At 45.6% G+C, this 13,769-nt stretch overlaps 1 protein-coding gene across 5 annotated transcripts in view; it reads right to left on the reverse strand.

The window, feature by feature from the left end:
* Positions 1-13,769, reverse strand: part of PCDH1 (protocadherin 1) — a 352,375-nt gene that overhangs the window by 61,995 nt on the left and 276,611 nt on the right. The window lies entirely within an intron of this gene.

Raw genomic sequence — 13,769 nt, forward strand, 5'->3', positions numbered from 1 at the left:
ACATGCAGATATGGGGAAAAGATGCAAACTAATTGCAGATGTTGACCTGGCTGGGATTTGAACCGGGAACCCAGCGCTGCAAGGCAAAATCGCTAACCACTAATGCCAATTGGCATTGGCAATGCCAACTAATGCCACCGTGCTGCCCAATGTATGGTAATATTTACCTGCCAATCATTTTCATGCACCTATAGTAAAGGTTTGCCTGCTACTAAGCATAGGTCCAAGCAACACAGGCTGGCAGGACTGTTTTTAGGCAAAGGCATTCAAGGCTGTTGCCTGGCGTGCTATCGGTTCTGGGGAGCTCCATTCCTCTGGATTAAGCCCCACCCTGGAATGGAACCCCGCCCCCAAAGCACCACCTCCCACAGGTGTTGGATTACCAACTTCTGCTGCATGTGTTCAACAGCAGGAACTTCAGTGTCCTGAAAAGCGGCAGCATCGCTGGTTCCTGGAGAGCAGACATCACAAGGTCCAAGTAGTTTAAGTTGCAGGTAACCGTCACTGCGTCCCTCTGTGCCACTCCCCCCCCCATGCATCCCATCCTTCTGTACCCCTGTGCCAACTTCTGTTCCCCTATATGACTCCTCCTGTCCTCTGTGCCTCCTTCTGTTCCCTTTGTGACTCCTACCACCCCTGTGCCTCCTTCTGTACCCCGGTGACTCGTTCTATACCCCTGAGCCCCCTCCTATTCCCCTTTGTGACTCCCTCAATCCATGTTACATTACATTGCAGGGTAGAGCTCTCCCTTAAAATAGGAAGCACTGAGCGTTGAATGTATCTTCATGTTAAACATCCAATCACATGCAGGGAATGAGGGAAAGCTCTCTGCAAATGACTGTGCGCTACACGTAGATTCACATCTCTGCATCTCCTTAACCCACTCTTTTTTCGTACAGAAACCTGAATAAACACTGCGCTGCCATTTCCACGTATTTTACACATATCTAGCCTGCAATCTTAATTTTCTCATTTATATTTAATTAAAGCGAAAACGCTTTATTACACCCCAGATAAATAATAACAAACGTATTCCCACATGCTAATAGATTTCAATTAGATATACACCTTTTTCATTTATCTTTAGCATTTTTCTCCTTCATTTTTCTCTCTTCATTTCAGATCTACAATTGCTTCTCATGAGGCTGCTCTGAGTGGTACCGTGTGTGACTGCGGCTGGCAGTTGATATGGGAAAGCCACCGATTTTGAAGGCATGTTCAAATCACCTCTAAAGATTTAAAAGGATTCGGAATAGGTGCGAGACCTATGGAGGCAGCCATATTTATTTCCTTTTAAACAATACAAGTTGCCTGGCAGTGCCGCTGATCTTTCTGGTCTGTAGATTCTGAATCACACACCTGAAACAAACATGCAGCTAATCTGGTCAGATTTGTCATAGACACAGGGCCTATGTAGACACATAGGCACGTGTCTACAGGCGCCTGATGGTGGAAAGGCGGGTCACTCCTCCTCCCCTAGTACCTCCCTCCTTCCCTATGCAGAGTCCCGAGCAGAGTGTAAATGAGAGGTTAGTCACTCAAGTCTCAGCATTCCACTGACCAGATCCATTCAGGGGCATCTCCAGCTACCTTATACTGGAGGGCACTTCTAGCTACATAATACTGAGGGTTCTTCTGGCTACCTAATACTAAGGGGCACCTGTAACTACCTATAACAGGCTGGGGAAGTAAGGGAGAAGTGACAGCTGGGAAAGCCATCACATTTGTGGTGCAGTTTGGTGGGTTTTTTTTAGGTTCATGGAGGGCGGAGTCTAAGGTGCCAGGACATCTGTGCTTATAGGCTCCTGTGAGGTAAATCCGGGCCTGCATACACACCTGATCTGCATGCTTGTTCAAGGTCTGTGGCTTAAAGTATTAGAGGCAGAGGATAAGCAGGAAGGCCAGGCAATGTGCATTACTTTAAAAGGTAATAAACATGTCAGCCTCCTTATCCCTCTCACCTCGGGTTTCCTTTAAAACTAAAAGGTGCCCATACACTAACGCGATTTCCCGCCGATAGACAGCAGATTCGATCACTGTGATCGCATCTTCTGTAAAATTGATAACACAAATGCGAGTCGAGTGATATCCATCTGAAAATCGGATCTATTGACCTGCCCAAGCAGAAAATTTTAGAAAGTTTTCGTTGAGGACCGACGTAGCAATATATTACCTATCCGGAAGGGCGCGAGTCCCCGACTCCCGGAAGTCTGACTCACTTCTTCCGGCGTCTTCTCTTCACTTCCTGTCTGTGTCCCGTCCTGTGAGAAAGCGGAGTTCAAACAGTAGAGGGCACTCTATTGTTTGAACTTTCTGCTTGTGACCGGAAGGGTCACTGACCGGAAGTGAAGGGAAGATGGCATACGCTGGAAGAAGTGAGACTGCGGGGACCCGGTGACTCACGCCGGCGAACAATTAATGTATTGTTGCTGGCCAGGGGAGGACACTGGGGGCGGTGAGTAGGCGGCAGCATCAGTTCCACAGGTTGTGAATCGATTTCATACTGAAATCGATTCAAAATCTGTTTGCAGTGTATGGGTAGCCATTATGCTGGGAATACACAGTTCGTTTTTGAGCCATTTAGATGGCTCGATAGATAATTTCCAGGTACACACCTAGCCGCTCACTCCGCTCCTCCAATGAACTTCGCCTGACTGCCCTCCCGCATCACCCAGTCCCATGCACGCCTCCAGGACTTCTCAAGAGCTGCACAAACACTATGGGCAGCTCCACTTCTTCAACATCTTCAAGAAGGCCCTCAAAACTCACTTTTTTACTCTGGCCTACTACCCCTCACAAGTGCTCTAAACCTGCAGCTGAACTCTGGTCCCCTACCTCTCCCTCTAGAGTGTAAGCCTTTGGGCAGGGTCCTCCTTTTGTGTTCTACCTGATCATGCACCTCCATTACTGTGTACTCATGCTATGCTTTTGAGTGAACTCTACTTGCCTAATCTCCATGCTCCATCCAGTGACTGACTAAGCATTACCCTGTACTCATACTGTGCTGCATGATCTGGTCTTTCTTGTATTCCTGTATTGTCATATTGCTGTATGTCACCCCTAAATATTGTCTGTAACCTAAATTAATGTCCAGCGCTGTGTAATATGTTGCCGCTTTATAAATACAATAAATAAATGTCCAAACTCCCGTTTGATCGTTTCGCCGCTCGATTCAGCATTGAACACAATGAAAAAAGCTAAGAAAAACGAGCGTAAAATTGGAAGATAATAGAATCGCCTGCGGAATCGATCGAGTGTGAGAATCGCGTGGCAAAATCGAGCCGTGTATGCCCAGCATTAGATCTCTCTCTGATCAGATTGGATCAGAGAGGGATCTGTCTGTTGGTCGATCTGGTGGCAAATGACCAGTGTATGGCTGCCTAACATTTATTCTACACTGGGGTTCGGGTTGTAATGGTCACTTGTATTGATGCTTTGAATGAAAATCATTAAAGTGGTCTGAAACTGACATAACAGTCAATAAAAATGTGTTTTCCTACTTTTTATTACCCATACAGTTATCATATTTGCTTTTGTGCATAAGTAATATTCCCTGTTTACAAATTACAAGTTTCCAAAGTGTCATCTTTCTTGCCCTGAACGCTGGCATTGCATTTCAGGGCCCATTTCCACTAGCCACCGTGCGCGGGAACGCTGATGAATCCCAGAAGCTGTGCCATGTACGGCTAGGAGATTCGCAGCCTCCCGCACGGAAACTGACGGCAATGTCGGCCGAATCGCTAACGCAAGCGATTCGGCCGGCGGCGCCATAGTTTCCTATGGCAGAGTTTCCCCGCGCGGTTCACCTGTGGGGGAAACTCCGAATTTGGCCCGGTTTCCGCAGTAGTGGAAACGGGCCCTTAATCTTTTTCTATTATAACTTATTTTTATTATATATTAAAACCTTCTAATGAGCTATTCTGAACACTGTGTGTGCCTGAAGCAGAGATCGCTTCTTAGAGAGTGTTTGTTTACATGCCAGAGTTGATACATTTGTGTTTAAAGCGGTATTATCACCATAAAATCAAATTTCAACAGCCACTGGTCTGAGTGTATTAAGTGATGAAGATGCTAATCCTGCATTCAAAACTTTTTCTGCTGTTATGGTTTGGAGTTATCACATACTTTAGGAGCACTGTCCCTACTGCCAAACAGTGCCAAAGAGTTGAATGCTGGGAGTTCTTTTTATCTGTAATATATTCCTCCTCTTCCATTTATTTCTCTGCCTAGCTGATCACTTGTGTTTACAAGCAAGGCTGAGGTGTCTCAGTGATTGGATGTGTAAAAAAAAAAAAAAAAAAAAAAAAAAAAAAAAAAAAAAAGACTCCGGGAGGAGGGCAGCTAATGAATACACAATGAGCAAGAAGAGAAGGGAGGGGGGAAAACAAGAGTCAGGGAGGATATGATGTCAGCATTAGCTTGGCAAGATGGCCACTGCCTAGAATAGGATTTTCTGCTTTTACATTATAAAATTCACAGGAATCATTATGTGGATAGCACAATACATCTGTTATGTAAGTAGAAGTAGTATTTATCTACTTTTATATGTGTTTTTATGTCTAGGTTAGCATGGGTGTCGCTAGTTCTTTAAAGTAAAAAATATACTGTTATCTACAGTTTGGATGCATATTGAAGCTGAATAGCAGGACAAAATGCTTTGTTTAACCATTTCAGTGATTATCTGCTACAATTTGTTTCTGGGATAGTAGCAAAGTAGAAATGCTGGCTTTCAGACCACTTTAAAGGAATACTGTAGGGGGGTTATGGGAAAATGAGTTGAACTTACCTGAGGCTTCTAACGGTCCCCCGCAGACATCCTGTGCCCACGCAGCCACTCACCGTTGCTATAGCCCTGCCTCCGGTTCATTTCTGGAATTTCAGACTTTAAAGTTTGAAAACCACTGCACCTGCATTGCCATGTCCTCAATCCCGCTGATGTCACCAGGAGCGTACTGCGCAGACATAGACCATACTGGGCCTGCGCAGTATGCTCCTGGTGACATCAGTGGGATGGAGGACACGGCAACACAGGCGCAGTGGTTTTCAAACTTTAAAGTCTGAAATTCCAGAAGTGAACCAGAGGCGGGGCCGGAGCATTGGGGAGTGGCTGCGTGGGCAAAGGATGTCTGCGGGGGACCATAAGAAGTTCAACTCATTTTCCCCCGACCCCCTACAGTGTCCCTTTAACAAGCTGTTCCACATCCCCTTCTTGCACCTCTGACACTGTTCCTGGCAGGTTTTGGTGCACCATATCAATATAGAGTGCTTGGGAGGGGGCATGTTAAACTAGAACTCAACTACCCCACTGTCTTTAAATACACACAGGATGCATTTCTATGTGCTTTCCTTCTGTACTTTTCAAGAGTTCAGGTCCACTTCAGCAGCTTTTGACAAAAAAAATAAAATGAATTCCCATAGGTGAGGTGAGGTGTGAACAGTTACAATCAAATGATGTAAACCAGCGAAAGGCTTTACAGTAAAGGCATTTCCCAAGAAACCCACGTAACGCTCTAATTACATTTCTCACTGCTGCAGCATTATTGTGCACTCGCAGGCTGTTGTTTTGTCCATGAGGCAATGCTATGAACATTTTCAGAAGCCGCCCTCCTGGGGGTATCGGATAGCAGATCAGCCTGCAGCGTTGGCCGCACTGCCAGCCCTGGGATTTTGGCATCAAGAGTTTGTAAGCAAGTTATTGGCACGGATCAGCTGCCGGGCCCCGCTTGCGATCAGGGCGCATTAACGGTATCTGAGCATGGGGGTGACTTACGAGGCCAGGCTTGCCGTAACAGCCATCAGGCCTCAGCAGCCAGCACAGGCTATTGATTTTCTTGTCATTAATCTAAAGGCTAAACATCTACTCCGGTACAGTGTGTGTGTGAGGAGGCAGCCAATCAGCAGCCTGGCAGTGCCAGGTGATCAGGAACGCTGACTCACAGACTGGAGCGAGACCAGAACGCGAAGTCTCAATGCAGCGAGTGGGGATTTATAGACTTACAATGCTTGCTGCGGTTTAATAGAATGGATTCATTGATGCGTCAGAAAAGAAGAAAAAATAAACACACTGGGCCTTTGCTTATTTTTACTCACAGGCCATCATTTAACGCAAACCTACCACTTGCTGCAGTAAACACAGATCTCCACTATCTATAGAAACCTGATGTTGGCCCACTCTAGTTCACTAGGGAAGCTATTTAGGGGGTAAAGGCCTAGATCACTCGGGAAGCCATCTGGGGGAAAGCGCTAGACACCAGGGAACTGCACAGGGTAGTGCGCATCGCTGGCCTAATCTCCAGGCTCCCATCCAGTAACTAAGCATTACTTTGTACTCATACAGGTTGATTCAATAACCGGTGCTAAGCCGCTGAGCCCAAAGAGATAGTAGGCGCAAACCACGGAGTTAAGTGGTTTGCGCTCATACATGGCGCACAGCCCAGGGCCGTGCGCACGCAGCCGTTAATAGTGCATGGTGCGACAATAATGCACCATAACCGTCACACTCAGTGCAACAAAAACGGCGCGTCGGGTAACTCCCGAAGTGGTTGCGCCGTTTTGGGGGCACCCGATGTGCTGTTTTCGTCGCACTGGGTGGGACGTTCCAGGGCAGCGGGCGCGACATTATCGCACCGCACACTATTACCGGCTGCAGCTTTGCGCGACCATTAGTGCCCGCAAAGCTACTTATGGGGCACTAAGTGGCTGCTCACTCTGGCGCTATCACTTAGCGCCGGTTAGTGAATCAAGCCCATAATGTGCTGCATGATCTGGTTTGCATGTATTCCTTTATTGTCTTATTGCTGTTTGTCACTCCTAAATATTGTCTGTAACCTTAACCAATGTCCAGCGTTGCGTAATATGTTGGCGTTTTATAAATACAATACATTTTTGGAGGGACAGTCCCTCTTTGGGAACCAAATCCCTGTGTCCCTCTTTCAGGACTTCTTTACAGATCTATGCAAATATATCTATTTTTCTACTGAAAAATGTGTTTGACTTCAAATGTTATTCCCATCCTTTAAATTGATGTTACTTATTTTTAAATGTTAATATGAAGGAAAATAACCCAGGATAGAAAGGACCAGTGTGGTTCGAATTATAAAAACATTTTTCTTATGAAATAGTTATGGTATGCGAGACTAGGGGTGTCTAAGGGGCGTGATTAGGGGTGTGGCAGGGGCATGGTTAGAGGTGTGGCTTAAGTATACTAGACTAGACACCAGTGAGCTGTATAGGGGAGGGAGGGTGGCCACTAGACACCAGAGAACTGTATAGAGAGGGGTGGGGACTAAACACCAGGGTACTGTATAAAGGAGGGAGGACCTCTAGACAAAAACTAGGGAACTGTTTAGGGTAGGGAGGAGGCATTGGACACCAATGAACTGCATAAGGGAGGGAGGGGGGCCCACTAAACACCAAGGAAGTGTAAAGAAGAGGAAGATGGCCACTAGACACCAGCAAACTGCACAGGCGTGCAAGTAGGGCAACTAGACACCAGGGAATTGTAAAGGGGAAGGAGTTGGTCACTGGACACCAGGGACCTGTAGGGGGAGGTGGGCATTAGACACCAGGGAACTGTAGGGGAGGGGAGCATTAGACATGGTCCCAGTGTTTAATTTGGCCCGCTTTGTATTTGAGTTTGACAGCCCCGCTCTATGGTATTCAGAGCCTTCCCTATTCATAGCAGCATTTCAGCAGCTCACTGAACTGCCCTCAGCCAATTAGTGAGGAGCAGGGGTGATGACAAGCTTCTCTCTCCTAAGCAATGTACGAAACAAAGTTAGGCAGACTGAGATAAGATTAATTACAGCAGAAACATTTCTGAATAGAATGGAGTGCTTGCAATGCAAGGAACGGTTTCAGACTGCATAATAAACACAGAGCCATGCGTATATGGAATTTGATTTTGTGGCTGACAATCCCTCTTTAAGAGTGCTGGTCCTACAAAAAAAATGTGGAAGCCTGGAATTATGGGTAAAGCAAGCTGAAATAGCAAACTAAATGATGGATAAGTATAAAAAGGAAAGACGAAGGAGTATGGACTGAATGAGTGTTTGACGTACAGCCTCGTTTCTCCGGAGAGCCTACATGGAGATTCAAGCCAGCTCTGAATGTGTAATTACTGGTGGGGCCATGCGTTGAGATGCAGAGCGTATGTGCGCCGTTAGCACAGTGGCCTGGGAAATTCACCATCATTAACCCGTCCAGAAGATCTCTCCAGCAGCAGGGTGGGCAGGACTGATGGGATCGGGCTAGGCCCCGAGCAATTACAGGCCAACGCTACACCTTTTAATGCTCGCTGCTTCGCAGAAGATGCTCCTCACACTTTCACGAAGGCTAAGGTGCAATAATAAAAATGGCTCTCACCATAGATATTATTATCTACATTACCTTTGGCGCTTTTAATAACTGGGTATCGCGGCCAAAGTTTTGTTGTAGGTGTAAAACAATTTCCACGGGCCAAAAGTATAACAAGATCTTTTTTCATGATGGTTCTAAAACCTAAATGTGAGAAGCCATTACATGGCTCTTAAATTATGTATTAGCAGCATTAGATGGCTGAGTGCTTCCACTCTTTGGCCATTCGCTACTAATTGGGGTTGAACTTTACAACCCGAAAATGATGTTCTCTAAGAAATGGACTCCTAGAACATTAACATGTTGTACCACATAGTGTTAATGGCTAGTCGTAGACACGTCACCTTCTCAGCCACAAAAGAACTTGTTAAAGAAGAACTCAAATGGTTTCCTTTTTAAAGACTACTAAGTACCGTAGTAACATTGGCGTTAAAGTGTCGGCTATGGATCAGACACATCAGGAACTGACAGTGAGGTAAGTACTGCATGCAATATTAATTTGCAAGTACATGTGTTTATTTTAAATAATGTTACTTGGTTCAGGTTCCCTTCAGTTTACTTGACCCACGACCAGAATACTTGATTCACGGTCAGTTGAAAAGGGTACTTATTGTCCTAGTGTGGTAAAATGTTGTCACTGCAGCCAGAGACTCTTTCATTGATCACAATACTTGTAATACTGTCACAGTCAGTATGGTTTCAATCTCTGTTCAGTGGTCAAAGTACAATCACCATTGATGGTTAGTGAGTGGCCCATTGCAAAGGTGGGGACAGACTACGAGTGTGGCTACAAAGCCAGGGACTAGAGAGTGAACTAGAGAGTTGGATCACATTTTGGGGTACTTAGAAGCTGGGACACATTTTGAGGGGACACATTGGCTCAAACAGAATACAGGAGTACAGGGCAGCAAATTCTGGGGGCAAAGGGAGGCTGAGACACAAAGCAGGAATACCTCCCGAGTAGCACACCTTACCCAAACATTCTGATATTTTTACATCTCTTGTCCTAGCAGTTCTTGATCTTATTGTGCATGAATGCAATTGCACTCCTACAACAAGTCCTTCGAAAACAAAGCTAGATACAGTCCAGTATGACCCAGCCCAAGGTCATCATTTCTACCCACCTAACAGAAAAATTTCAATGGATCCAGGCCAAGTTTGGAAGATCACAATTTTCCATATGAAGAGAATAAAGGAATACTGTAGGGGGGGGGGGGGGGGAGAGATGAGTTGAACTTACCCCGGGCTTCAAATGGTCCCCTGCAGACATCCTGTGCCCGCGCAGCCGCTAACCGATGCTCTGGCCCCGCCTCCAGTTCACTTCTGGAATTTCAGACTTTAAAGTCAGAAAACCACTGTGCCAGACCATACTGGGCCTGCGCAATACACTCCTGGTGCAGTCAGGAGGGAGAGTGCGGCTGCGCAGGCACAGTGGTTTTTCCGACTGTAAAGTCGGAAATTCCAAAAGTGAACCAGAGGCGGGGTCCAGAGCATCGGTGAGTGGCTGCGCTTGCACAGGATGTCTGCTGGGGGACCATTAGAAGCCCCGAGTAAGTTCAACTCATTTTCCCCCCGACCCCCTACAGTAGTCCTTTAATTGACATTTTAAAACAACTATTTTGGCACAATTCAAATAAATGGATGAGACTGAATCAGGAAAGGTATAGTTCAAGTAGAACACATTTTTTCATTTCTCAGCTCATCCTTAACACTGGCTTGGATATGGTCCTCAAAGGCTTGGAGTACAACAATGGTGTTCTAAAAAGCGGCTTGTTCTTTCCATCGGTTCGGCAAGGGGCAAGACTAGTAAATGAAAAGGTGGGGGACATGCTTATTGAGGAAGAAGAAAAAAAATGTCAACAGTGATTTTGGCCTAATAAAATGAAGCCTTCAACCCTTCCTTCGTAGCAGCACTTAGTTTTATTGAAAGTTTATTTTATGGAACATATGGTAAGATGGTGATAAAGAACATGAAGAATTAACAGCTTTCAATTGACAGTAATTCAGTTCAGATTATCTGCAACACCATTCTAATTTATTCATAGTGCACGCGGCAATGTCGGCAGACGCCCAAGTAAACCACCTGCTCTGTAAGCATATGTCTTGGGGTAATGAGCGCTTTTTCCTGCCGAGGACGACCGAAGACTGGCTTGGAAGGGTCGTAAAACTATTAAAGCAGAACTCTCAGCAAACAGCCATACATGCACATGAAATAAACATGTAAACTTGCAGAAAATTTTTGACAAAAAAAAACCAAAAACACTGGAGTAAAGATCAATTTTTTTTAGCCCTATGTTCATTTAGTAACAGAAGAAAAAAATTATTTATATACTTTGTGCAACACAAACATATACACTGAATTTTCATCATCAGTCATCAGTGCTGCCAACACTGACAGACAGCTTCTTCTCTTGGTCTCTTCTATCAGTAAAAAAAATCCCCATCTTCTTGGTCTCACCCCTCCTCTTCTCTTGGTCTCTAATTTTGTTAAGGCCCCCCTCCCCTTTACATCTGACCTAACAACCCCCTCCTCATCTCTTGGTCTATTTCTTCTCTCTGTCTATTCCATCTTACAACCCCCCCCCTTTCTCTTGGTCTCTTCCATCTGGCAAGACCCTCCCTCTCCTCTTGGTTTCTTCCATCTAACAAGACCCCTCTTCTCTTGGTCTCTTCTATCGGGCAAGACCACCCCTCTTCTCTTGGTCTCTTCCATTTGACAAAATCCCCCATTTCTCTTGGTCTCTTCAATCCAAAAAGATCTCCCTCTTGTCTTGGTCTATTTCTTCCGACAAGCTCTCCCTCTTGTCTTGGTCTATTCTATCAGACAAGATTACCCCTCCTCGCTTGGCTTCTTCCATCTGACAATATATTCTCACTGTAGTGACATACAGTAATGAGACCAAGTGATGAGTAGAGTTCCCTCTCTCTGCAGCAATGCTATCCTATCAGGAATGGTCACATATTGAAAAGTGAGTTTTTGACACAAATGCCATTGAGATCTTCACTCAGCTCCAAGGGCCCAATCACACTGGGGCGCTCTTGTGCAGCATTTCAGCGCTTTGCTGCTTGACACATGCAGTGGCGTAGCTAAGGCGATGTGGGCCCGATGCAAGGTTTACATTGGGGCCCCCCAAGCACTCTATACGTAACAATTGATACGGCGCACCAAAACCTGCCAATGGCAACTACGGTGTCGGAAGAGAATGGGGAGCAGTTTGTTAATGATTACCACTATTCAAAGTATCTATAGAAGTGATTATTACGAGCACAGGACCAATAAAGAGCTAATACTGTAGTTGAGGGAGGGCCCTTCGGGGCCCCTCTGGCCCAAGGGCCCCGATGCGGTTGCAACCTCTGCAACCAGAGCAGGGACAAGGTCCTCCAGCACCCAAGGCTGAGACACCAAAGTGCGCCCCTCCATCCCTCCCACCCCAGCCATCACACACTGATTGCTATTAGACTAAGAGGCGCCCCAGGGCCCACAACCTCCTCAACACCTTAATATCTACTTATCTGGCTTGCAGTCACTGCTATGTATCCCCTTTTCTTATTTCTTTCTGCTTCATACACAATTAGGAATGACAACTGAATGAATTGTGCGCCCCCTCCTACACTGCGCCCCGAGGCTGGAGCCTCTCCAGCCTATGCCTCGGCCCGGCACTGTCTGCAACCCCTATTGCTACGCCCCTGGACACATGTATCCCTACGGGATCATTCTCACTACAGCGCTTGCGATTTGTGAAACTCTAAAGCGATGCATGCAGCATTTTTATAGTGATTGCAATGAGATTCTAATTCACCCAATAAGAACTGCAAAGTGCAATCACCACAAAATTGCAATGTTTTGTGATTTCTAGTGTGAATGGGGCCTAAGGGCCCTTTTCCACTAGCAGTCGCTAGCGTTCACGCTGAACGCTAGCGATTGCTGAATCACAAAAGTCAGGAAACCTCCGGCAATTGCGTTCACGATTTTGCTATGCACTGTACTGCATAGCAAAATCGCGGCAAAGATCGCTCCGCGGCGCGATCGCGTTTGACAAAAAAAACGAATCGTGGTAGTGGAAATACCCTACCGCGATTCCTATGTTATTTAGCAAACCCTAGCGATTGTAAAATTGCTAGCAGTTTGCGACTTTTCGATTCAGCTAGCGCAAACGCGCTAGTGGAAAAGGGCCCTTTAAGTTATTAAAAAAAAAAAATCACAGCACTGGTTGAGTATTTGAAGTAAATTATAATAATTGTAAAAATGCCACCGTGATAAAATGTGGTTAGAACTCTCGCATTGCAGTGCTGGGTCCCCATTCCAAATCCCAGCCAGGGTACTAGTTGCACAGAGTTTGTATTGTCGCCCCGTTTCTGGGTGGGTTTCCCCTGGGCACTCTGGTTTCCTCTCACATCCCCAAAACATACAGATAAGTTAATTGGCTTCCTGCTAAAGTGGCCCTAGACTATGATACATGCACTAGATGATGCATACATAGACATAGGACTATGGGAGGGATTAGACTGTGAGCCCCTCTGAGGGACAGGTAAAGTGACAAGACAATATACTCTACAGCGCTGCGGAAGATGTCGGCCCACTATAAGTACTAAATAATAAAATAATACGATTTTCTATTATAGCATACCATAAAGGAATACATTCTATTACATGTATGCCTTCTAGGAGTAGTAGAATGTCAACTTTTTTTTATAATCGTCTTATTAAATAGTTCTTCTGGAAAATAAAGTTTCAAAAGTCAACTATGTTGTTCAGTAATAGAATTTCAAAACGACCGATAGGTTGGGCAATATAATTATCTTGTCCTGATGAAATTGAGGTCATCTTTGAAAATAACCAGAGGTAGTTACATAACGAGACAATTACTATTTTATTGGCTGATGCTGGAAGTCGTAAAACAGTGAGCAGCTTCAGGATCCCAGCAGAGGATGCGGCCGCAGAAGGACCAGTGTGCCCGGGGGGCGAGAGTGACCCCCCGCTATCCGACAAATTGCCTGGATGCTGCTCTCAGTGCCAGTCTCTGATGCGCCGCTCATTTTTCATTAGCGTTAAACAAGGATAGAATATAAACTTAGTTTAAAAAAAAAATCATTAGCAATTGGAAAAAATGTAGTACAGAGTACCCAGATAGTTCATGGTGACCTAAAACACTAGAGCAGGGGTAGGGGACCAATGGATCGGGAGCCAGATGTGGCTGCATCTGGCTCACATACAAATCAGTGGGGATTGATTCACTAAGCTACACTGCTCAAGCAGCGCAGCTTAGTGTGGCAGCGCAAGTCAAATTTTCAAAGTAGTCAAGCTATTGCTGTAGCGTGCACTGCTAACTTACTCGTGCCCCCCCCGCCAAACTAACGGCCGCTCCAATTGTCCCACTCTGGGCCCTGTCAGGTCCAGTGACTTTGTAGGATGA

This window comes from Hyperolius riggenbachi, chromosome 3 (genome assembly GCF_040937935.1).
Source record: "Hyperolius riggenbachi isolate aHypRig1 chromosome 3, aHypRig1.pri, whole genome shotgun sequence".
Lineage (NCBI taxonomy): Eukaryota > Metazoa > Chordata > Amphibia > Anura > Hyperoliidae > Hyperolius > Hyperolius riggenbachi.